At 37.5% G+C, this 26,022-nt stretch overlaps 1 protein-coding gene across 10 annotated transcripts in view; it reads right to left on the reverse strand.

Annotated features, from left to right (window-relative positions):
• KIAA1644 (protein shisa-like-1) overlaps positions 1-26,022 on the reverse strand; it is an 82,203-nt gene that overhangs the window by 45,167 nt on the left and 11,014 nt on the right. Inside the window, exon 1 of one of the 10 annotated variants that reach the window (XR_003071367.3) lies at positions 429-4,326. The exons of the other annotated variants lie outside the window; for them this stretch is intronic. The gene's annotated coding sequence lies outside the window, so the exon portion shown is untranslated. Of the gene's footprint in view, positions 1-428; positions 4,327-26,022 lie in introns of those variants that run through there. 10 annotated transcript variants of the gene reach the window in all.

The following is a 26,022-nucleotide window of genomic DNA, read 5'->3' on the forward strand; positions in this document are numbered from 1 at the left end:
GTTTGATGAGATGCAACATCATGGTTAATTGTCCGTTTCATGTCATTTTTGTTTGTTCAAACATTTACTCCCCCACAAAGGTTTGGTTAATTGAAATAGCTTCACGCAACAAGAAGATAAAGAAAAAACAACAACATGATACTTTCTGGACTGTGTTTTATAAGAGAAAAAATATTTCTTTCTATTATTCCTTTCTCATTTTACCCTGAATGTACAGAGCTATTTACATACATTTCATTAACTCGGGGTATAGAGAAATCATATAAAGTCTTTATTGGATATTCACACTTCCCCTGTAATCTAAGATCAGCAAGACTGTGCTTGTTTTATTGTCACATGAATGGGCTGGTTTATTATGCCTGTAAGAACCAGAAGGATATAAACAATGTGAAAATAAATTATCTGCTTTGGAAGTTGATCTGTTTTACCCCAATAGAGGGTGCAGTCGTTCAGAAAGTGGGTTGAACAACTGAGGTGGCTGGAAACATTTGAAAAAATTGCTTTGATTCCAATGAAAAGACTTTTGTAGAATCATTCTTATCTCTTGGTTTTCTGGAAGAGAGAGCAAGATGTGATCATTTTGGCTGGCAGTTGTTCATGAAAAGGATAGCATAGTTTATTTTGCAGAAAAGCCCTACAACTGGGGAAACGCATCGTACATCTGCACTGATTCGGCATCACCAGCTGTATGTCACGCAGCTATGGTAGAGGTTCTGTCTCAGTAAAAACATCGTCACCAACACCAGCAGGAACATCTGGTACCTGTTGTCATTGCTAATGCAGACTAATGCTGGTCTTCAGCATCCTGAACTCACACGGACATTGGAAAATAATAAGGAGGTAATTTGTTGGCCTGTACAACAACACTGGGAGTTCAGCCTATATATCAGAAAACCGAGGTTTTACTACTGAAGGCTGTTGGGGTGCCTATTATACTTCAGCTGTTGAAAAAGAAGTAATTAAGGCTTTTATAAATGAGTGACTTGAAAAAAATGAAAGGAAAATGGCATTTTATGTCAAAAATTAAATTGATCGTTTCTTACAGCTCAAGAGCAACATGATGCCAAATGCTTATGAAATCAGTGCTATAACAGATAAATACAACATAGTTTACTGATTGATGACCTCTACAGACTACAGCAGCAAATTAAAATCCTGAGACAATTGCACCTGCATTTTAAAAAGAAAGGGAATATATCAGTATTATAATAACTGCATTATGAGTAACATTTGTGGGCATGGGAGAGGAGACAGTTCCATTTACAGAGTGTTTAGAGGCAACAGATTTCTCACTAAAAAAAATACTCTGTCCAAAACAAGTAGATTCTGTAAGAAGTCATCTTAGCAGATGAAGAAAACAGATCACAGACCTATAAATCAGTGGTAACTTCTGTACAAGAAGTTGTGATAGAATGCACTGTAATCTGCAGGAATGACTAGTGTCCAAACCACTATCATACTTATAGCTTTAGAATAAATCAATTCAAAAGGAAAAACAATCGGAGACCATAATAGTAAGAGATGAGAAATAATTACAGAAAATCATGAATGCTAATTAGGAGCATACTAAGAATACTTCTAAGCATCAATACTGCTTTAAAAAGTCATTACCTTTCTCCAAAAGGAACATCACACCAGTTAAAACACCAAGCAGATATAAAGTCAGAATTTCATAAGAAAAGATAATTCTGATCATAAGACAGAGATTAAGAATGTGGAAGTTTAATCAAGTGGAACAGGTACAAAGAATGAGTTACCTCCCATGTTGCGTAAGGAATAATTTCCCGAGTAAACCAAAACTGCAAGAAACCTGATAGTGATTAATTACCAGAAGGAAACCTTGGCTTTAGTAACAGTTAATTAAAGGGATCAATATGCATTTCTGTTGTGTATCTGGGAAGAGACAGATGTTTGGTAGGGCTGAGACTATTAAATATTTCCATATCAAGAATAATTTAGGATGACATTAATGAGTTGATACCGAAGTTTATAATTTTAAAATGCAGTTCTGTGTAATTTGTATCTCATTATTTTAGAAGGGATGGCGGGGGAGTATATAGATCCTTTTTTTTCCCCATTATTCCAGTTGGAAAAATATGGTAGCATTCAGAAGAAACTTAATGACATTTTAAGCAGTAAACTGGATAATACATGTAAATATAAGCTTGTGAGCCTGATGATGATACAGAGAAAACTAATGGAATGGTTAATGTAAAAAACAATTAACAAGTAATTAAGGAGAGTAATGTAATTAATGTACATCACTGTGGGCTTGCAGGAAGTACATTTTATATCTCTCAATTCTGTTGTTGATGAAAGTTGCCTAATAAAGATAGTAATAATATAGCAGATTTCTCTAAAATATTTTATTTAGTAGTACACAATTTAATAAAAAATGACAAAAATACAAAATAATACTGCGTGTCAGTTGTCAATAGAAGATTAACTCAGACAGGAAAAAAGATGCATTTTTTTTCTTTCTTAATTTCCACTCATAGGTAATAGAGTACAGCCTTACAAGCAAACATAAACATACAGAAATCTGGAACGTTTTCAAGAAGAGGAAGATTTTACTTATGTCCAACAGAAGTAGCAATAATGATACTGGCATTTTAATCCAAGGGTTGTGATGCTTTGCTTTTGTTAGGTGCCACCTCAGAAGATAAAAATGGGGAGACAAGAATGGTAAAGACCTACAACAAAGTCAGGAAAATGACAGAGTTGGGTATGTTTGTGTATAGGAATGATACAGTGCATCATCTATCAGTCATTCTGTATATACACACATGGTCATATGGTGTATCATGAAACCAGAGTGAGTGTGTGATTATTGTTCCCACGAGGGATACAAATATATATGTATGCATGTATATATACAGACACATACTTGTATAGAGATAGGGAAATGTTCTGAATTTGTAACTACTGATTCAGTGCATTAAATTGCATATGACCATTTCAGTGAGATGGAGATACAACTAACCATTTTGCTACTTTACAATTATTGTTATCATTATTTTCTTCCACATGCTGTTGTTCGACTAAAGCAATCATATTTAAGTGCAGCATCGTGAGGATATCTATGAGCTATTATGTAGGTTGCTCCAAAAATAATGTCTCTGGAACATGGTTTGTCTTTCACATAACTGTTGTGACTGCTGAAATGCAACACCCACCATCTCACTATGCTCACATCTGCTGTTCGGACTCCATGAACATTCAACAAATGTTGATGAGTGTCAATGAGTGCCATTTTTTTTCTACATGGAGAAATTCTATGACACACCTTTGCTTCATATGCACTTCCAAGTCAGATACCATTTTGTCAGACTGCCTCTCTGCTGACACTTGTTGCACAGTAACAAAATGTAATGGAATACTGTTGGCAAGGTTCAGTCTCTACTGCCATACTACCAATGCCTTTGATGCTGTGGGTCAACACAATAAAATAGGAGGCATTGCTTTTGGAGCAGCCCTCATAAAACTCAATCAGTCAGGTGGAATGGACAGGCATTCCACCAGAACTGGTAGTACAGAAAAAGAAGGGGCTGAAATAATAAAGAAATCATCCTAATGTTACTCCACATGGAGTGATATAAGTATATATTAACAGTGATACAGCTGAATAATTTGTTATGATTATTATTTGTCAAGACTGACAGAATGCTTTAAAATTATTTTTTTTTTTTTTAAGAGGAACTTTTTTGTGTTATTTTAATAAAATTTGAACAGCATGTGACAAATCCAATAGAGATTAGGTTTTCTCCCTCATTCTGTAAATCAGTGATAAGATGTGTGGTCTAATGCACCAATTTTAACTTTCAATGCACCATTTCAATCTTATTTGAGGTCAGTATGGTCATCCTTCTCCTTGGCCCTTGACGACCCATTCTTTGTCTTACACCACAATCTGTTTTCTGCTAGCAATCATAAGTACCACTACAGCTACACCATAAAGTAGGCTAACAAAATAGTTAAGGAACCATAGCTTTAGATGGTAGCTGTTTTTTAATTCTCTCCCTGTTTCAACATTTCTGCAATGAAATAAAAGTAATGGTCCTTACACATTTTTCTTAAGCTCTCTTTTCACAGAATAGGGATTATGTCAGGAATATTGCTTTCCCTTGCTGAAGATGCAACAATGAATGATTCAAAGAGAACAAAATTCAAAAGAAAGGTGCTGTGATGTTAAGATCAAGGAGCACAGACATTAATATGAGACACAACAGGTGGGTAGCTTTTTGTTCCTCCCGACAGAGCCTGTGTTTGCCCCGCACTTTCTACTCCCACCACCACTACAGAAACTGAATTCATTTTCCTACCCCCTCGCCATGTAATTACTAGATGCAGATACACGTATCAGATCATTGCACCAGACTTTACTCTTTAGTCCTACACTGTGACATTCTAGCTCGTTCTTTGCTACTGCGTACACTGCTTTGGTTATCCGTATGGTTTCATCTAGCAGTGTGTTCTTGAGGGGAATCAGTGAATCATTTGAAAGAAAAGCTGCCAAGAGAAATAACCATTTCATGTAGCAAGATTTTGTACAGAAATATTTTTCCCCTTAACTCAAAGGAAAATACAAGTATGTTTAGAAGAGATGCTTTGAACATTTTGCATTTTCTTTTTGTTATTATAAAGAACAAAAGGTGCTAGCTAGAGGATTATTAAATACATCAGCACTGTCTCAGAAGTTAAAGAATAACAGAAGTCTAGTATTGCTTCAGAAGATCACCTAACTCAACTGTCACAGGATTAAGTGCACCTAAATCATAGGTAGCACCACCACCAGAGTGGTTCCCTGGACTTCCCAGGCTATTCCCTTCCAGCACTTCTCTAATCTCATGGCTAGAAAGGTTTTCCTATGCCTAGCTTGCAGCTCCTTTGCTTTGATTAAATCTCATCCTGAACTCAGTGGACCAGAAACAACTTGCCCAGATATGCATCAGTTACATCTCTCCGTGTCAATCTTCAATTACTACATTCAAAAAGTGCCATCCTATCTATACACTCAGTCTTTTCTTAGGCCAACAACTTCCACTTCTTACAGTTTTTCATTTAAGAATATATTTTCTATACTTCATCATATATCTTGCTCTACAGTTTATGGTAAGGATGTAATATAGTTCTGTGCACATGCCTTCAGTTGTTTAATTTATACTTTATCAGTGCCCAGAAGGTCCTATTAAATTACCCTGTGGTTGCCAACTCTTCCAAGTTAGATAAAATTACAGCATTACAAATGTGCAGAGAGCCAAAGAGCTACTAATCCTCAGTTAATCAAAAGATACATAGGTATGCTGTACTCAGGTACACGCCTCTACATGTGACATAATTAAGAATGACTCTGTCTTTTCTCCCCAGTCTCCAACAAGCCTTCCAATCCTGGTGAGAACCAGTAATCTGGCCCTAGGAAATCAAACCAGTGGCAGATGCAATGATGGGCTTCCTTCTTCTTCGTCTTCCATTTGCTGCAGGCACTGAAGCCATCTTCCACTCCACTTCATACACTGCTGAGACAAGGAGGGTCACTGGCAGGGAAATGGCCTCCTCTCAACCTATTAGCTCCTTTCAAGGCAACAGACAACACAGCCTGGATTGTGACTGTAGTAAGGGGACCAATAATGTGACCAAGGCGGTCACAGTGGTTGAGAAAACTGTTTAAAATTAGATGCAAAAATGAGGCTGTGATCTAAACCTAACTTCTAGTTAATCTCTGCTAAATTCTCACATTATCATAGAGTGAAAAAATGCATCTAGAATGAATTCATGCATGTTACTACAATGAAATTACAGTCATATTACAAAGGTAGTAATGTAAATGGAAGAAAAGAAAGACTGATTTTATTTACACTGCAATAACCTCAGAAAGTGTTTGTGAAAAACAGGTACTAGTTTTAAGTAAGTTGACAGCTTACTTTAAATAATTAAAACAGACCTATGCAAAGGAATTGCTGGTAGGAAACCTGGATTAGAGTGCACTATTAACATGACTCATTACTTCTTCACAAGCATCTTAATACATATATTCAAAGTTAAGCATGCAAGATGTAGAGATACTTACGTCTCTACACAACTGCAAATAAACTCTTGGCCATAAAACTCTTCCCCCTTATTTCATAAAATTTAAAATTGGAAGCATAGATTTGTTTCACATCCACCCCACTGTCATGATTATTATTCCCCCTTGCTAAATAGCTATGAGAAAACAACATGCATGAGTGCTAAAGCATAAAGCTATGAATGAAAGATTTCCTGCAGATCATCTTGCAAGCTTCAAGTAGTCTATTGTTGTTATTAATAAGAGAAAGCCAAGAAACTTGTATGTACTACAACTGTCAGCTACACCAAAAAACACCAAAGCTGCTCATTTATCTCCTGACACTCTTGCCCCTTTCCCATTTCAGCCATACACTTAGTACTTTCCTACATCTTGAGAGACACATGTGAATGCCAGGTGGAAATGTATTTTAGCAGTTCCTACTCTGACCATGCAGTACATTGTACAGCAGAATAACAGAGAATTCTGAAAGATTTGTTAAGAAAACAGCATAATTGATGTTAGAGAATCAATGGCATGTTGAGACTTTAAATTCACAACATAGAACTGATGAGAAAGTTCCCTAAGCTAGCATGAAATCCTTACTGGCTGCCAAACTCCTTACCACCTCTGTTAGAAAAGTAAAGATATTAAAGGTATTATGGCAATGCAGCTTTACTGCAGAATTTGAAAGAAACTTCAGGTAATCAATTTCTTGGTGCAATTCATTTCCTATAAATACACGATTTCCTGGATTTATTGCCAATGAAGGTCAGAAAATGATAGATGGCTTTCTGTCCTACAACTACCTCTCCATTGTGTGCATTAGACCTCATTTTGGAGAAAAAAAGTACCTAAATTACTTCATGGAGACAGTCAGATGTGTAAAAATAGCAGCTACAGTTGTGATGATTTACTGACATCAGTAACTAACTTCAGCTACAAGTTACAGGCAACTTTCTCACTTTTCAGATGCAAAATTCCCTCTGCAAACAGCAGCAGCAACCTCTCCTAATACTCTGAACAGAGCTTTTCTCTCTTTTTGAAGACTGAAATATTCATATGTTCTCATTTCCGTGTACTGTATCTGCACAAGCATATGCAGCTGACAAAGACTTATTATAGCCATCCGGGATCCTTATTTTTAATCAACTCAACCCAGTTTTCTGAAGGCACACCTCAGTTCAGAAACGTACCTGGGTATATATCTGCATTAAGCAAAGCAGCTGAATGATTCTGTGCAAACAACTTTCAGTTCCAGCTCACAAAGGTGGCTAATAGGACTGCTAGATTAAATTAATTAATACACACATACATAATCAAGGTGAAACTGCCAAGTCTGTTCCGACATTCACAGAATGAAGTAATCCGAAACAATGAAAAATTGACTCTGAAATTATGAATGATCTTCTTGGTCTCTCATGAGTCAGGAATGACAATGAAACATATACAGATTTGCAGTAGGAGCTAAAGAGCAGGATGGGATTCATTTTAAAATTATTACAAATCTCTCCTGGTAATCAAGATATCATTTCACTAGGCTAGAAATGCCAAAGTCTTTAAGTTAAGAAAGTTAAGCTTATGTTTTGAGCTGTGTCCAGTGCAGAGCAAATATTTTAATTTAAAATATTGCATCATCCCAAGTCTTTAATGAAGCAAATTTTTACTACATTATTGGAAACAGTTTTTCCATGTGATTTTAAAGATGTTATGGAAAATTACAATGAAGTTGGGAAGGTAAGACTACATACAAGTTTCATTATTAACATGATTTGAAATCTCCCTAGTCTAACAGACAAATATTTCGAATCTGTGTTACAGAATAGTACAAGAAACTGCGAACACGTACGTATCAAGTTGGAAGAGAACCTGGCTGGTGAATTTTTGTTATCCACTTGATAAATTATTAATGTGGTATCTTTTTTATCTAGTGAAAAATAAGTTGGTAAATCCTTGGTTCCAGCAATACGCTGGAATTAAGAACAACTTCTACTCTTTGCAGGATCACTTTTGACCCATTTTCCTTTCAAAATTGCCTCTTCTGAAAAAATATTTTGTAGAAGTCTGTTGGCATCCAAATCTTATTTCCTTCTCTTGTTCTTCAACACTGTTATCTGTTTCTAAACAGATTTGTTTCTAACCTTTCATTACTCTGGGTTTGTAAAATGGTTTCAAAAATTATTTTGCTCAAAAGTAGAAAAAATACAGGGAGTAAGTTAAGCAAAAGAAAAATCTTTAGTTTAGTCATGTTGCATGGGGCAAACTGGGAACATCCCACACAATTTATTGTCATGTGTCGTTGGTTTCGGAGGGGGTGGCTCCTGTAAAAATCTGCTCAAAGGGCAACACTTTCTCACTTCTCAAATCTGAAACTGGCCATCAGCATTCCCTTAAGAATCAAATAACTGTTTGGATTCCTGGAAACATTACGGCCAAATCTTGCTTATGCTCTCATTAAAGAAAATGATGAAAACCACCTGTCACAGGAAACTGAGAAACAACCAGCCTTCCTCTCCGTGACATCTGTGATGGTATATCTAAAATGCTCTATAAATTCCATCAGTAACATCACAAGTGAAGGCAGTTCTTAACGCAGATTCGGAAAATGATGAGGATCTCTGACCACACCAGCTAAGAAGAAAGGAAACTGTGTGCAAACCTTGAACCAACAACTGCTAGAGAGAAAAACTGTGTGTCAGAAGATGGGAGTAACTCTCTTCACCTCCTCTTTTGCCTCATCATTCTGCAGTAGAAAATGCACTTTTCCACTGCAATATATTTAAAAAATATTTCAGAAAGCTGGCTTTAGGAACATTACGTGCTAGTGCTACTGCAATCACACTAGTGTATTGTCATTCTAATAAAAACAAACCACCAGGATTTTGGAACCTTCAAAATACTGAATTGATAAGAAGAATGCTAGTGAATCCTTTTTCCTCTGCTCTTAGGCAGAAATACTTGCAGGAGAAAATGAAAAGACAATCGTTAGTAGTCAGACTGGCAAGGGGAGAGACTACAAACCAGAAGGAAAAAAAGGAAGCAGAGCAACAGAAGAGTGGCTTTTAACAGCTTAGACATTTTTACGGGGTACGTTTTTTAAACCGAAATACCAAGTAAAACTTAGCTGTGCTGCTGGTGGTGACATCAAAGGCATCAACATTTTTGTCTCACATTATTTGTTTTGCAGGATGCAAGAAGTGCTTATTAAGTATAACTTACGGTTTCTGCAAGTTTTCTCCTGCAGAGGCAGGTGTGATAGAAGCTACCTGAAAAGACTTGTACAGAGTTTCATGAAAATGTTATTTCTTGATCGCACGTGGATCAAGCAGAGAAATGCCCACTCCACTGAATCCACAAGAGCCAAGCAAAAAAAAAAACCAATGATCTACCAGAAGCGTTAATTTCAGATTGAAGCTACAACTCATTTAGAAGTGACATCTTTTGTTCAATATGTATATATGTGTTCTTTGGGCATCCATGCCTTACATATACACTCCTTGGTATGCAAGTACCACAGCGGTACAATGAAACCTAGTCATAAGCCACAGGCATCAGTGCCATACTGTGCTCCATACAGCCACATATCTAAGAAATAGCTTCTACCCAATTCATGTGTCTTTAATTATGGCACTACACATGACAATTTGTATCAAAAGAAGCTCTGAAAGCCTAACATATAGGCTAGGAGGGACTGGTCAGCTTATGCCTAAAATAGGTTCTAACATGCTATTCTGGATCATACCTGCACAAAGTTATCACTGATTATGTGACTTGTATGTATACACACCTCTCTCCATAACCACCTGAATGGTTCACTTTGTTGAAAAATTCCAATATTGATAAGGCATTAGTTTTGCATTTTTAAATAGTGCAGCTTAAATGCAACACAGTGAATGCCTAAAGAATGCAACTGCACTAAACTCTGTTATAAAGATGGATGAACATACTTTGCTTCAGACACCGAATTCAGCAGGATGCCGAATTGTGTCACTACAAAAATAAAGTTTAGCTGTCATCTACACTTGAAACAATTTCACCTTGGCTTGGTACATGTGCAAGTCTGGTAGGAAGTTGAGGAGCCGACACTGTATTCTGGATATACACTGATACAACCATCCCACATTACAGTCGACAGTAAATGATCCTAAGAACACAGGCTCATGACTACAAAGCAACTAAGTGAGGAATTACCACCCTGTGCATGTGTCAGCTGTTGAGCTGACAACTGTGCTCTGTGGTGGAAAACAAAGCATTCCTATAAAACCATTTATCCATCTTTAAGCCAGTGTTTCATTTCCAGTGTCAGCATCCTTCTAAATCCAACTGAACATCAGCATGCACTGACAGGAAGCACCTTATGACTTGCAGATGGAAAGTGCATTGAGTCATGCATAAAATAAACGTGACCCATCCACACATTTTTATTTGGATCAATTGGTTTATGCTGCATAAATTTCCTTCACATAAAAAAGGGCATCTATTTCTGCATATTGTGCAAACTTACTTTACCACGGTGTTTTGATTAGCTCTTTAGGTAACTTATAATTAAGTTCCAGGGTAAAACACTGGTTTTATGGAAACCGGTGGGATTTTAGTCTTGAAGTCAATAGGATCGGCTGCTTGGACCTGCAGTAACAAACTATGTAGGTCACTCCAAGAGCAACACCACCTATTTCTTTCCACGGAAACTACAACAGATACAAAGAGCACAATAACACTATTTGACAGAGCAAATTCTCATCTACAAAATGCTATTTTTCAACACAGTCACCACCATCAGCTACGCATTTTCCTCAGTGAGGAACAAGAACCTGCATGCTGCACTTGTAAAAATCTTCACCAATGCAGATGACCCACTACTGCTGTGGCCACTGCTGAAATGCACCACTTACCATCTCACTGTGCTCACAACTACTGTTTAATCTCTGCAAATATTCAGTAAGCATCAATGCAATTTTTACACATGAAGGAATCCAATGACACACCTTTGCTTAATCCCCACTTCCATATCCGAAATCATTTTGTCAGGCTGCCCCTCTACAGCCATCCCATCAACATCCACCTTTGATACCACGGACCGACATAATTAAATAGGAAGCATTACTTTCAGAGTATCTCTATTATTACTTGACTTCTGGTTGCAATAGTCAATGTAGTTCCATTTGACAAACTCTCTGAAACTGCATTTTTGAAGGTAACAATCACTTCCTCTTTACCTTGCAGACCAGTGCAGAGAACATCACTGACAAAACACTAACTCCCAATGATTCACACATAAGGAATAAACTATGGCATTCATTGTACATTACACAGCAAATATATTAGTAGAAAAGCAGTAATGCAGACAGAATAGTGGAGAGTTGGCAAATACATTTTGTTTCTTATACATATGAACTATACTATACATGGCCCAAGAATATTCCCAGGCAAGCCAGATCATTGGACAGTCATATTTTAAACCATCTTTTTACAAAACATGCTTACAGATGAATTAGAACTTCTATATACAGATACATCGAGGAACAGGACACGACTTGGGTGTAATAGCAAAACCAAATGAGTATGCAGAGTTTTAGATCATAAGAATGAACTGAAAAATTCAATTATATTTTTCTCTGGAAGTTGCTGTTGAAAGACTGTACTTCCTCTCTGCAGTAATATCACATCATCTGCATTACCTCACTAAGGTCAAAATAAAGAATCTCTTAACTGCACATGGAACTACTTCTCACAGTATAGTCCCAAAGATCCATTCTTTTGGGTATTTCAGAAAAATGAAATTAGTTAATTAGTTAATTGTTGATTTTATTATCCTATAACACAAATAGTTTAAGCTATTTCATTTAAATGAGCAACACAAAAAATTGATCATAAAACTTCACATACAACAGAAAAGTTGTTGCTACGGCTTCCAAAGGGAGAACACTGTGCATGCAAATTTTATGAACAGAATATTAAGATTAAAGTAATATCTCGTTGGGTTTTCAAGGTCTGTTCACAAACACTGTATCTACTGTCACAACATTTTTGGATCTTCTTGTCTAATAAAACTGTAATTCTTTTGGCAGCTTCCACAAATACTCATTTTGTAGTGATTTTCTTTTCACTAACCGTAAGGCTTTTCATGCCCACTATATAATATATTTATCAGTATGGATGAAGTCATATACCCCAGACAATCAATTCTGTCTTGGGACAGTAAATCAGATCCAAAATACACTGAATTATGAAATCCTTAGAACTCAAATGTTGTTAAACTGACTCTAATGAGGTCTGTGAAGTGCAGAGTGGCTTTTCATTTTGGATTAACTCACTTCAGCTATAGGTTCCAAATCTAATTTCCAGTCAACCCCCAGAAGAAAAGGTCTGGTATTCAGAAAGAATAATTGAAATCTGTCTTCCTTATTTTACTTGAAGTATCAACTCAAAGAGACATTTCTGGAAAACTCTGAGAAAGATTATTAATTTTTTAAGAGGCAAAAGAGAAGATAAATTAGAAACTAAGCGACACTGTAATGAAAAATGGGGTCTTCCAGTAAGGAAATATGAATCAGATGAAGAGGTGATTTCCCCTCTCTTGCCTAACCTGTCCTATCCCTTTCCAGCTTCTACCCACTTCAGCTACTAGATTCATGCTTTAATCCCTACAGACAACATAATGGGAATAAAAATGACCAGAGGACTTCTGAAGAACACTTCCAAATCTTGAATTTTATTGTTTCTGGTTGCCACCAAAATCCTGCTCTATCTACTTGTCATCTCCAAAGCTTATTGACATATGATCTTTTCTAGCCCCAAATCTAAGTCAGCAGTCCACTCTTCAGCTTCCTTGGTAACCATCTATTTTCTGTTTTAGTTTGTGAAATTTGAGCAAAGTTCACACATTAACCTGTGTTCTCTTGGTTGTGCTAGTCCCTCTTCTCACACAAAAATCCTTATATTGATAAACTTCCTTGCCCCTCATGCTGTAATACCTGGTCCCCACAACAGTTATAAGGGTGGGTACAGACTGCAATGTGTTAAGGTGCACTTTGTGGCATGTCATCGCCATTCAAGATTACTGACCTGTTTTGAGACCTGATGCAGTACAAGCACTACAATAGTGAAGGACCCACTTCAGCCTTTTCCAAGGGCTTTTGAAGAGCCAGTGCATTGGCTGTGGTACTTACTACAGGTCTTAAATGTAACCAGGTAGCTTTGTACTTATTATAGCAAAATGTATCAAATGAATGCAGCCTTCCCAAGAAGCCCCAAGGAATCCAACGTCTTCCATTCGAAAATAAATTCTGTTCTTATTTAGCATCTGATCAATTCTTTGATAACACCATCGAATAGTTGAACCTGTCCCATTCACAATATTGAAAACGTTCTAAGCAATGAAATCTTACTGATTATGGGAAATCAGCTGCCCTAGGGATGGTTTACATAGTTCTCAAAAGCCAGAGTAATCTTATTCCACTTGCATGAGTTCTAAGTTTTTTTTTCTACCTCTTATTTGCATTGAGACACTGTTAATTTTGCAGCCTCATCCTAAAATGTATGTTTATATCCCATTTTCTGAAAATGATGTGCATTCATCACAGTTAAGCGTAGTAGAAATAAAAGATTAGATTAATCACCGGAACTGCAAGATGTGTTTCCTTCTTTCCTGGTAGCTTATACCTTGCTACAGCCGCTATATTAGTTTAATCATTCTGGCTTTCTGCTTAATGGCCAGGCTGGTACTGCTCTCTGAGGGCTATACTCTAAGACAGTTCCGTTCCAACCTTTCTTTTAATCCAATTATCTACTTCTCTCCCACGTAATTTAAATCATAAGAGTTTACACAAGTTTTTATAAAGTCTACTCTGAGCAGAAGAACCATTTCCTTTGTTTCCTACTAGTCTGTAGTGTACATCAGAATAGGATATTTTGTCTGTAATGTATGCACCAAAACTTAAGATTTCTAAGGAGAATAATTATTCATAAAGTCATCTAAAATGGTTGTTTTTTTTTTTTTTTTAATGATGTTTCACATTCTAAATGCAGGCACTGAAGAAAAATAAAACAAGGGAAAAACAAAAAAACAAACAAACAAAACCAACACCATAAAATGTTCTCCTAGAAATATCTGAGTGCTTATTCTCTTCCTCTCTGATTTATAGCGTAAGAGAAATACGCATTTCTCTGGGTCAAGTGAAACATTCTTGGTTGACTTGACAGCTTTTTCTTCCTTCCTTGAAAAAGCAAAAATGTTTCTGATTAACCCTATTTAATGTCACCCCATTCCCCCATATAATAAGCTTTAATTTTACCATTTGACCACAAACTCAAAAATCTAATTCTAAGGCCAACTTCCTTACACTAAAGTCAATGCCTTAAATTTCAATAAAATAACAAAACTGGAAGTTTCAATTCTTAATAGTTGATTTTTAGAAATATTTCAGTAGATCAGGAGAGGTTACAGTGAAATTCCTAACAAAAACATCTGTCAGACCAGTCATGTGCTCCATTTTCTTTTTCCAGACCAGACTGCTAGATATTTGAAAATGGACATGAGCAGAAATTTTTTCTTACAGGTAAATTTCCTCAATATCCCTGTAATTAGAGGCTCACAACGTCTTGAAGATAAAATCTACTCTTGTAAACTCTAATTATTGTAACAGTGAATTATTACAGTTATTTCATTATTTTTGTGTTTGCTCTTCTGTGGAGCTCTTATCAGCACAGACCTTTTAGCTCAATTACTTCTCTTGATTAGTTTTAAATAAATAGTAAATGCTATTTGACCAGTCTAACATTCACTTTGTTATATCACTTCTAATTTGATATGACCTTTTTGAAGCGCATTTTCCAGCATACAGTTTCAATCTTTTCAGTACTCTCCCTAGTTCAAATGCTGTGTCATGTGTCCTGTGACAATATGGGGGTTCAAAAGTCATTGATTAGGAAGCTAGAATTGTTTCTTCATAGAACTCAGATCATAACACTTATTTCAGAGGTATACTTAGAAAATGAAAGTCTATTGAAACACCACAGATTTGAAAACATAAATAAATGATTTCAAATTTATTAAATTAGATTGATATTTACATAGCTTAAAAATTGTGTTTTCCTGAAGAACTTACATCATAAGTAGTTCCGAAACCCTATCAATTACAAATGTCATTTAGGGAATAATAAAGTCAATTTAAAGGAAGCCTTGTTCTTAACCTAATATACCCCTAGCTAGGAGCTCTTTTCTTTCTCTGGATGCTTCCAGCTCATATTTCCACCTTACCCAAATCATAACATCAACTGTATACTGAAAATGCCCAAGTAACATGGTTAAAAATGCAATTTCATCTTGCTTCTAAGCTCTAGGTTTAGCAGTTTCTGAAAGGGAATTTAAACAAATGAATTTCCAAAGCCACTCATACAATTGCCTTCCTTATATTATAAGGAAATTCACAATAATTAGGAAGGCTATTCTAACTTATACAAAACACAAATTCCTTTCAGTCTAAAAAGAAAACTCACCTAGAAGTATAGCACTGATTAAGAAAGAATTTATGCTAAGAAAATCACACTTAAAAAAACATTTCTTAGTTAATCAGGCTTGCAGCTTGAAATTGCACCAAGTTCTACTTAATCCTTCACAGAAAGGTTCATAATCAGGCTAAGCATCTGCACTGAAACTGCAATCTAATGTCATAAACCTTTTCAAAAAGGGTCTCTTAAATGAAAACGACTGCAAAATATGCTCAGAGATGAGATCAAAGTTCATTTGAAGAAGTGACAGGGAAACGAAGAAGTGCTTTTTTTCCAGGGAAGTCAGGAGGCAGGAATAAGAAATTAAACATCACAGTCTGCTTTGTTGTGAGGCACAGTAATTTGATAATTTATAAAGGTAAAAGCTGCAAAAAAGCACACATCTAGGAATAGCTGATGTACATGAAAGAGTAAACCAATTCATTTATCCAGTAGGAATATATCTGGGATCTTCAATAGGACGAAGCAATTCATAAGAAAACCAGGGAACATTGTTTATTAAAGCAAGCAAAAAGGTAAACCGTATAGGGATGAAGACAAATGAGACTACTGATGTTTGTAACCCAACAAGCAATGAAAGGAGCCAAGCAGCAGTGCATGTGTTGGCAGTGCATAGACTTCTAAACTAAAGACTTCTGATTGAGTTCTAAACACATGTAACACAAAACAAATACAGGTACTTAAGAAGGGACCTGTGGGAATATCAGCTCAATGAATTTGAAACAAGCTGTTAATAAAGTGCTGTCTCAACTGCAGCCATATAACAAAACCAGTTGAGAAGTATATCCATGTTAACAGTTAACAGAGCATTTGCAATTGAAGTCATACATTTAAAAATCCAGGTGGTGTACTGGTATGACTACCCACAGACATTTACCAAAACCTGGTGAGAACAGAGCAACCAGCATGGTTTTCTGAAAGCCTGCACTGCTCGTAAAAAGGCAGCTCTCCCACAGAAGTACATCTACAAGGCTTCTCAGCAAATTAGGCATCAAAAGCGTTGCCTGTTAACCTGAGGCAAGCATTTAAGTTCTATTATTTGTCTTAAACGCGGAGGAAAAAAAGAGTCAACTAAATTCAGCCTCACTCAGCACACCAGCATGTTGGTGAGTATCTGAAACTACTCACATAAACATCAGTGCCATCAGGAACATTAGTGACAACTTTTATTTTTGTCTCATAACAAGGCAATAGCATCCAAATTACCCACGGTTTCTCCAGTCAAGCCACTCCTTGCATTACTAAGCTACTAGTTAGCTTGAAGGCAGGAAAAGAAGGGAAGCAGCTGAGATAGGTGACCTCTAGAGCACATCTGCTAGTTACAAAGCCTGGTCTTCCTGCACATGAGAGAGTTTCTGGCAAAACGTAAACAGAAATAGACAAGGGAAAATGTATATGTGTGTCTTTGTACTGAAGAGAGAAAATGCGATGCAGTATCTAAGTTGGTTGGTTTATTACAAGTAACATAGCAGGCATTACAACAAAAGCATTTCCACTGTTAGGCATGTGCCAACCTGTCAGCACCATACCGTAGCACCTAATTAGCCTGCTACTTTTTATCCACCTTCTGGTGTATTTCAATTTACCTCTATAGTTGGAGCATTAAAAACAGATCTGGAAAGATCTGTCGTACTCTTAAGAAAAAAATTATAAGTCTTAAATATTTGTATTATACAACAGATATTGATACCACCCATTCTTACAGCTAAAAAATAAACCACAGACTTTTTTGCTTTTAATAAAGTTTATTTCTGAAACAACAACAACTTTATATATACTGTGTAATTCACATTGTTCTGACATACAAATCCATACATCATATTGTTGTTTCACATGAAGATAAACATGTTTATTCTTCCACTAACTCAATGCTATGAGGAAATTGTTGCAATCTAAAACTATCTAACTTGAAGTGAGTAATTTAATCCTTCAGAATTTTCTTACTGGAAAAAGATAACTGGATAAATAAAGCTGTTTTCCATCACGAAAGTAAGCAGTGCTGCAACACAGTATGACTACTGGTGAAAATGCAGTAGTATGTTCTCCACTATCCACTCCTGATTCAATTTGAAAGTGTGTATACTGATTATTTCCAAATACTTAAGCATACTCTGTAGGCAGCTCCTACTTTATCCTATCTTTTCACCTACGCAGAGGCTACACATGTGTCCAGTTACTTAAGCACTCCATGACCAATTGAGAACTTAGATCTTATGTTTGACAATCGAGTAGTTGACATATCACTGTATGCACACCCTCCTTCCCCTTTTAGCCCTGTCACAGCATTGCAGTATGTAAGCATTGATGCAGTCTGGTTTATCAAAGGCTTTCTGAGAAAGCGAGAGCCAGATAGAGAAAATAAAGGATCCCACTTCTCTCAATGGTCTTGCACCTTTTTAAATATCTCTCCTCTTATGAATAAGTTTTATAAAAAATAAATTTAAAAAAAATGGTTCTGCCAGTAATGCAGGCAGCATAACTTCTATTCAGACACTAGGAAATTTTGCACATGGAAAACGTGCACGATATAAAAGTGATTCTCCTTCACCCCCTATTATTTGAAAGATTCCTGTAGGATCTGGGGACAACATATTTTCAGGCATTCAACTTAAGTGACAGGGATATTTCTTGGATATTAATGTTCTCCCCCACTCCCCACAGTATTTCTAAAGGGTTTTAATATCTGATGTATATATTAGTACTGCCTTAACAACAACAAAGCCTGCACCTGCACGTAGTAGCTCAACTTTAACCCTTTGGGTTCTGCAAAGTCATGGTTACGCTAGTTCTTTTGGTCACAGAGAAGGATTCTGTGTTAGAGAAACTCAGAATACTTAATGCAAGCAGCAGATGGGAGCAGAAGTGGATGCCAAAGATTTGGCAACGTTCGCGATTTTAATTTAATCACAGAAAACTTGCCTCTGAAAGTTTATTGTTACACATGCTTCACAACGCAATGGAAATGGCATTTCAGCCTTTTCTGCTTTAACGTTTGTCCTCAGCTCAAGTGCTGAAGTGATTCGAAAATCAGTTACCCATTTTTCGTAAACAAGCCAACAATTACCATTTTCTTAAACAAGCCATAATGCTAGGCTCCTTTTTCAGCAATGCTACACCCGCACCGAGAATGCTGTGCAGGTGCCCACTCTACTGCTGCTGTACTCTGTAGTCTGCAAAGCAGGAGACATGACTGGTTTGTCATAAAGGGGCCTTGTTTTTTTGGTAAACCATGTTCCATCAGAGTAACTCCTCCTGTTACCCAGGCTTTTTCTACTTTCTGACAAGGGAGCAGGACAGGTTCAGAAAAACAGTAGCCACTTAGGACACAGCATTTAAACCTTGAATGATCAGCAAAGCAATGATTTACATCACTGAAACATGTATTACATGTTCAGTGTCATAAAACTTTAAATTTTGGTGAGCTCATGAAGACACATTCACTTTTGAGTTTGATCTTTTGGATCTGCACAAACTAAGAAACTATAATACGTTGTCACAAGCTGCTAGACGTGACAAACCAGGTTTTCAAACCTACAGAAAATGTTTTCAAATCTACTCCAACAACCTTTTTGTTGTTTTTTTAGTAGTATCACTTAATAACAGTACTGGAATATAGTACATATGTAAAGGGAAAAAAGAAACAGCAATATGAGGTGGGATATTAATAAAAATGAGGAGTGAGAAGATGCACCCATGAGTGAGAAAGCTTCTTAGCAACGTGATATAGAAATGAAAATGGTGCTGCTCATGAGGCAAGAAAAAAGCTTCCTACTGAAGAAGTAACCATCTTCAAGTAATAAAAGCACATTTTAAAAACGTTTAGGGAAATGTACTTAGTTAAAAGTGTTGGCGCTTATTCACTACTGATAAGTCAGTTATGAGGTACAGACAAACTATTTTTGGACACTGTAATGGTTACAAGAATATTCTGCCCTAAATACACTTTGAAACTATGACCAGTTATGCAGGAATAAAATTCAAAGTCTGTTCCAATTCTTGTAAAAATCAGTGCAGCTGAAAGACTTAAATGAAAATAACAAGAGTAGTATTTTGTATTTCCATAGTAATATCATCATTGAGCAATGTTATAAGTTGAGTCACTTATGCATTCAAAACACTGTCAGAGTTTTGTTATCCAGTATCTCAGATGCAAATAAATCTTCTAGTGTTTTCTAATGTCTGCTTTGTTTTGGCAAACATCTAATCAGTACCATGCAACAGGTACCTTTGTGTAATCTTCACAGACACATCTCCCATTTCCCCAGTTTCCTATCTCCAAAGAATGTGATGGTTAACAACCACGATCAGCCCCACAGAACAAAAAACAGAATTTACGACACTTAGAAACAATAAATAAGATATCATTTATTAGATTACGTAGCTAGATAATGCTGCACATACCTGTGAAGGCCATGGATTTTCTGTGCCCTAGGGCTCTGTTGTTATCTTGCTTTACTTCTCCAACTTCATCAAAACAATGGACTGAGTATTTATCTGGTATTAGTAAGAAGAGAGGCATACTGGAAATAAGTCCTGTGGGTAAGCTTACACTGTGTGAAGTGGGGACTATCAACTGGCTTATCAGTGTGATCACTGTTCTTGTTTCCCATCTCTAGGTCCACTTACCATGCCTGGTGCTCTTTGTGGGAAAGAGTGCTGCACTCCCTGCTTCTATAATAAAAATCAACTACATAATGTTATTCTGGGGGAAAAAAAAAGAACGAACATACCAAAAGACCCAAATAAGCAAAGAAATGGAACGTGCTGTTGACTCTGTTCCATGATGGTGGATGGAGAGAACTGCACTATGCATTAATACATTCAGTCTAATCATGTCCTACCTACCAGCACTGAGCACCACTAAGTGTACATTGGCTTTAGAAAATCTTATTTCTGAAAGTAGTTAATTACATTTTAAATGTTTTATCCCAGTTCAGCAGATGTGACCAACAGTACAACATCCTTGGAGATAAATGAGGAATACTGTACGGACAAGACATCAGGCTGTAACTACAATAGGAAGCTAAGAAAGACCACAGGAAGATGAAAGTTTGACCATTTGCAAATAGATGAGGATTTGTCAAGTGAAGCAAAGTTAAGCATATGGTGGACAGTCACTATACAACTTACAGAGAACCTAAACTACTAAAAGCAAAAGAAATCTGATATAGAAATCTGCCTATGAACCTATGGTGAACTGATGGCAAGACAGCTTCATGCCTTATGAAGATTCAGTGAATATGATGGGATCACATCACTTACCAAAAGTATAAAAAACACTAGAAATTGTGTAATACAAATGATAATTGTCAATAAATAATTCAAAAGCATTCTAAGAGTTACAGACAAAGTTTTAGCAGATGATGAACAAAACTGTCAGGCTGAAATCAAATAGGATACTTACAACCACTGCATCTGGAACACATGTAAAAGTTATCATGATTTGACTAACCATGCCATCAAAGCTCTAAAAAAACCTTTACGAAAAGAAGTTGAGGTTTAAGTGAACTTTTTTACACATCAGGATAAAATAGAATAAAATACTTAACTAGATAAACTGATAACAGTAAAGCAGAAGAAGTATTATCCATTATTTTTATCATGCTGCTCACTAGACAGACAATTGTTATCGTGATAGAGGAAGGGACAGAAGAGAACTCAAAGAGATCAAGCACCCCACAGTATATGCCTTAAGACAGACTTCAAAAGGAGACATTTGTCATTTGGCTATTGGATTAAAAGATATAAAAGCAAAGAGTAAGTACACTTGCAGTATAAAAGAACGCAGAACTTAAGACACTGCCTCAGAAGAACCAATCAAACACGCTAAAAAAGAAAGATGTGGAAAGACAAATGATTCCAAGTATTTCCCATACCTCAGGCAACACCAACTTATGCTTAGAGCTCTTAGGGAAACAGAGGGTGTTTATGCCTTCTTGGTGCCTACTCCCTGTATGGGAAAGTTTTCTGTAGATTAATTTCTGAGTAAGAAAGTAATTAAAAAAAATCATAGATATTTTCATTACATAAAAGGTTAATGCTCACAATGCAGATGCCTCAATCCAGAAGAAATATCAAAAGGAGCGTGATTAGAAAGTCTGAACAGCTCTGGAAAAAAACTAAAATTGAGAGATAAAAATCAAAGCAAGAAAATAAGTCACCTAAGAATAAAAATCCCATTAATATACTTGAAAATTAAGGCACCTCAGAATGTTGAGGATGACCATGAGGATGCCACAACAGACAAAAGAGTACTGCAGAAATGACTGCATTTTCTTTGAAATCTGATCTGAACTGATACTGTCCTGTCTCCTTGATATAAACCATCATAAAGACTAACTGATTAGTAGACCCCTTCAGTATTTTGGCTAGGCACATTCTGTGTCAACAGACACTGAACCAGATTATTTTTTGCAGTTACAGAATTTTACCTTAGGTAGTGCATGAGACATCATTACCCCTTGGAAAAGTAAAGACTAGAGGAGGGAAAAACCCTAAATATCCAATGACACTGTTTGTTTCCCAAATGGGAAAAACTTGAGTTGAGAATTTGATTTGACAACCTTAAAGATTTTCTTCATTTTGTGAGGAGACACATCTTGAGATTCCTTTACATGAGAAAGCCAAGTACCACACACACAAGCATAGTATCATAGAATCTTTTGAATAAGAAGGGACATTTCAGGGTCATCTGGTCCAACTCCCCTGCAATAAGCAGGGACATCTATAACTAGATCAAGTCACTCAGGGCCCCACATTCAGCCTGACCTTGAACGTCTTCAAGGACAGGGCTTCTACCACTTCTCTGAGAAACCTTTTCCAGTGCCTCACCATCCCCACTGTAGAAAATTTTCTCCTAATGTTCAAACTAAATCTCCTCTCTTTCAGTTTGAAACCATCTCCCCTTGTCCTGTCACATTTAGTCCTGCAAAAGAGTCTATCCCCTTCCTTCTTACAGCCCCCCTTTAGGTTGGGGGAGGGTTCTTTCTATTGAAAGAACACTATCAGGTCTCCCTGGAGCCTTCTCTTCTTCAGTCTGAACAGCTCCAGCTCCCTTAGCCTGTCCTCGTAGGAGAGATGTTCCATCCCTTGGATCATTTTTGTGGGCCTCCTCTCGACACACTCCAACAGGTCCATGTCTCTCTTGTACTTCAGGACTCCACATCTGGATGCAGTACTCCAGGTGAGGTCCCACCAGTGCAGTGTAGAGGGGCAGGATCACTTCCCCCAGCCTGCTGGTCATGATTCTTTTGATGCAGTCCAGGATACGGTTGGCTTTCTGGGCTGTGAGGGCACATTGCTGGCTCATGTCCAGCCTCCCATCCACCAGTACTCCCAAGTCCTTTTCGGCATCCTTACATCCCCCAGCCTGTACTGATAGTGGAGTTTGCCACGACCCAGGTGCATGACCTTGCACTTGTATTTGTTGAACTTCAGCAGGTTCACCTGGGCCCATTGCTGGAGTGTGATCTCTCAGAATGTCATTCTGTCCCTTGGGTGTGTTGACTGCACCACAGAGCTTGGCATCATCTGCAAACTTGCTGGACTTGCACTTGATCACACAGTTGATGTCACTGATGAAGATGTTAAAGAGGACTAGTCCTGGTAATGACCCCTGAGGGACACCACTCATCACTGATCTCCATCCGGACACTGAGTCATTAACCACCACTCTCTAGGTATGATCTTGCTACCTGGTCCTCGTCCATTGAACAGTTCAGCCATCAAATCTGTATCATTCCAGTGTGGAGAGAAGGATGTTACGGGAGATCATGTCAAAGGCCTTATCTCATGTCCAGATAGATGACATCAGAGGTCCTTTCCTTGTCCACTGATGCAGTTATGCCATCATAAAAAGCCACTAGGTTGGTCAGCAGAACCAAACCCTGGTGAAGCCATGCTGGTTATCCCATATCACCTCATAGAATCACCAGGTTGGAAAAGACCTTTAAGATCATCCAGTCCAACTGTTCACCTATCACCAATAGTTCTCACTAAACCGTGTCCCTCAGTACAACATCTAAATGTTCCTTGAGCACCTCCAGGGCCAGTGACTCCACCACCTCCCTGGGAAGCCCATTCCAGCTCCTGACCACTCTTATGGAGAAGTAGTATTTCCTAACGTCCAACCTGAATCTCCCCTGGCACAACATGAGGCCATTCCCTCAAGTCCTACCACTAGTTACATGACAGAACAGGCCAACTCCCAGCTCACTACAACCTCCCTTCAGGTAGTTATAGAGAGCGAAAAGGTCTCCCCTGAGCCTCCTCTTCTGCAGACTGAACAATTCCAGCTCCCTCAGCTGCTTCTCGTAAGGCCTGTGCTCCAGATCCCCCACCAGCATTGTTGCCCTTCTCTGGACCTCCCCTCTCTTCCATATACCTTAACATAATTTCCAGAAGGATATCCTCCATGATCTTCCCCAGCACTGAGGTGAGGCTAACAGATCAGTAGCTCCCTGTGTCATCCTTTCTACTCCTCTTAAGAGTGAGTGTGACGTTGCCTTTTCTCCAGTCACCAGGGACTTTGCCTCACCACCACGATGTTTCAAATATCATAGAGACTGACCTGGCAACTACATCAGCCTATTTCCTCAGGACTCTGGGATACATTTCGTCAGGACCCACCCACAGTCTTATGAATTTTCAGGTTCCTCAAGTGGTCGTGAACCTGATCTTCACTAACAGTGGGATGGGCAATATCTTCCCAGATCCCACCTTCCAAATAATCTGTTTGAGGGCTTGTGTAAAGCAGTTGTTTGTGAAGACTGAAGCAAAAAATGCTGTTGAATACCTCAGTCTCAGTTTTAAACTAGTCTGAATAGCATGCGGTACCTAAATCATTTTGAAGGTCTCTTCCCCCAGCACTAGGGGTGTCTAATTCCTACTGCTGACCAAAACATTGCATAGCAACAAACACCAAGTACCACTTCTGTCTCTGAAACATTCATCTGTTCAATAAAAATTGCACAGAACCACAACACAGCACTGTGGAAAGGGAACAGGAGAGAATAAGGATAGTAAAAGGTAAAATATTTTCAAGCAATTAAACGAATAAGGAAGATTCAGCTGTAAAGGGAACTCAAAGGTCTATATGAGTGGCATGGACAAGCTGAATAAGCAACAGTTGCGCATCACTTCGTATGATACAAGAATTGCAAGCCAAACAGTGTTGTCAGGCAGCAGTTCAAAAATAAACAAGAAGAGGTGCGTTGTTTTTTTTCCCCCCCACATAACATACAGCTTAACTGGATTTGTTGATGACAACAGCCTACTTACATTCTAAAAACAAATACATTTCATGGATAAAAGCATCCATCAACAGCTATTAAACTCCAAGCTATGATCTCTAATGCAGAAAGTACCTGTAATGCAGTTGGCCAGAAGCTGGAAGAGTATATGTCTGGGAGAGCATATATCTGGAAATAACTTGGTACTAGAAGACCTATTCCAGGCTGCAAATTAGCAAAGCCTCAAGTTCAGATGGTCAAGAATAGAGACGTCACCAGCTGATACTTAGAACCTACTCTTCATTGTGTCTTACTGAAGAGTTAACCCATCTTTGAAACTTCTCATATCACAGTATACAATGAAGTCACAACTGCAGGTCAGAGCACACAAGAGAACTCTTCAAATGGACATTTACATCTTGAAAATCGATTTCTGTAAAAGGACAAAGCTCCTGTACTAACATGCAGTTATTATGTATAGAAAACTACTATAAATTTAACTCAAAAATTCTGCATAACCTTGCACAGGGTATACAGTAGATAAAAACTTCAGCAGATTGAAGTGATTAGTCTGCACACTACTGAGTTGTTAGCTTCTGAAGAATAAGGTCTTCAGAAAAAAAAAAAAAGAATTGTGCTTGTGCTTAAATTGCTTCTAGGAAAGCAGCAGATCCCATTTGTTATCATAAGGAGACAGGAATTAGAATCTTCCCATTGTCTCAACTCACAATCTAAATCTCAGCACACGTACTTAGCCTCACTTCTATCTAGCTGATTACTCGTGTGTTTTGAGAGTTCTGCTTTCTATTGCATTTTTATTTATTTGTTGATTGTGAGATTTTATCACCTATAGCTTACAAAAGCATGTCCTTCAGACATTATTTCAGCCTTCTAATGGGGTAGATCCACAGCTAATTATTTATAACACTGCACTGCATTTTCAGAGATCCTTCACTCTTGTGATAGAACAAAGCACCTCAGCAATGTTGAAGTTACTTATGTGTTTTAAAACACTGACAAGTTTAGTCTTGCTGTAAGGTCTGGATCCCTTTCACGGGTACAGGAAGGTCTGAGTCTCTGCCATCTCACTGAATTTCAGTTACATCCATCATCATTCACTGCTTCAAAATCCAGGCTCTGAATTTGCTGTATCATTACATTTATTACCAATAACGAGCTGTGCAACAGATGGCTTACTTCTTTGGGTTTGCTTTGCTACTAATAGCTACGTAATTTAAT

Source organism: Gallus gallus, chromosome 1, assembly GCF_016699485.2.
Source record: "Gallus gallus isolate bGalGal1 chromosome 1, bGalGal1.mat.broiler.GRCg7b, whole genome shotgun sequence".
NCBI lineage: Eukaryota > Metazoa > Chordata > Aves > Galliformes > Phasianidae > Gallus > Gallus gallus.